The 229-nt window shown below is 31.9% G+C and overlaps 1 protein-coding gene across 1 annotated transcript in view; it reads right to left on the reverse strand.

The window, feature by feature from the left end:
• LOC107704559 (rho GTPase-activating protein 12-like) overlaps positions 1-229 on the reverse strand; it is a 39,364-nt gene that overhangs the window by 10,600 nt on the left and 28,535 nt on the right. The gene's annotated exons all lie outside the window — the stretch shown is intronic.

Consider the following 229-nt stretch of genomic DNA (forward strand, 5'->3'; position numbering starts at 1 on the left):
GTATGGGAAACACTGTAGTCTCATAATTGAAGTGTAAATTCTGCAGATTACATCATTGTCCAGTATTGTACTGTCATCAATTTATTATAAAAATGTTTTCATAACTGTACCACATATTTACATACAAATTTACATAGTTTCTAAAAAAGAATGAATAGAGCATATATAGGCTACAATAAGGTTTAATCTGGCCGCAGAGGAACACAACTGGGTTGCCTGATATAAAGAG

This window comes from Sinocyclocheilus anshuiensis, unplaced genomic scaffold, assembly GCF_001515605.1.
Source record: "Sinocyclocheilus anshuiensis isolate Anshui unplaced genomic scaffold, SAMN03320099.WGS_v1.1 scaffold2906, whole genome shotgun sequence".
NCBI lineage: Eukaryota > Metazoa > Chordata > Actinopteri > Cypriniformes > Cyprinidae > Sinocyclocheilus > Sinocyclocheilus anshuiensis.